The following is a 657-nucleotide window of genomic DNA, read 5'->3' on the forward strand; positions in this document are numbered from 1 at the left end:
ACACAGAATGAAAACCTGCAGTTTGTGCAGTTTGCTGAGCTCTAGAGGTAGAAGGCTGCATTCTATCCACTGTCCCAAAAATATGTCGCAAAGATAACCTCACATGCCTCCCAAAATGCCAGGCCTGAATGTGCCACCCTATCCTAATTAAATGTTAAAAACACAAATATAATTAGTAAAATACTTAAATATTAAACCTGTAAAATGTGGGGATCACATGTCTTATGAGGGGTGAAAATAATATTTAGGAACCCCTCTCAAAATGATTGGGATGGAAGAGCTAAGGTTTAAGGCCAGGTTGGCATTATGCCACCTTGCTTACCTGAGTGTCAGAGGAAAGTGCCACAGCAGCGGGTATCTTCTATGTTTCTCTCTCTCTTCACATCACACAGCAGAGATCTGCAGCAAGGAGGGAGGGTGCTGGTTCAATGCGTGTAGAAATATATATGTGTGTGTACCAAGATGCTGCAAGCTGACTGCATCATCACAAGCACCTCCTCTTCATCCTTCTCTCCCTCCCTTTCTCCTCTTTCTTCCTCCCTCCTTCTTATTCTCTCTAGAGTCCTCCTTCAGAGGACAGGAGCTGCGTTACAGTGACAGATGCAGACACTTTACCACTACTACATTTGTGGACACTGAGAAGCTAATTTGATCACT

The 657-nt window shown here is 43.5% G+C and overlaps 1 protein-coding gene across 1 annotated transcript in view; it reads right to left on the reverse strand.

The window, feature by feature from the left end:
• The window catches only part of CNTN2 (contactin 2), a 132,528-nt gene extending 132,104 nt beyond the window's left edge, over window positions 1-424 (reverse strand). Inside the window, exon 1 of the mRNA XM_053704691.1 lies at window positions 323-424. The gene's annotated coding sequence lies outside the window, so the exon portion shown is untranslated. The remainder of the gene's footprint in view (window positions 1-322) is intronic.
• Window positions 425-657: the final 233 nt, after the last annotated feature.

This window comes from Bombina bombina, chromosome 3, assembly GCF_027579735.1.
Source record: "Bombina bombina isolate aBomBom1 chromosome 3, aBomBom1.pri, whole genome shotgun sequence".
Lineage (NCBI taxonomy): Eukaryota > Metazoa > Chordata > Amphibia > Anura > Bombinatoridae > Bombina > Bombina bombina.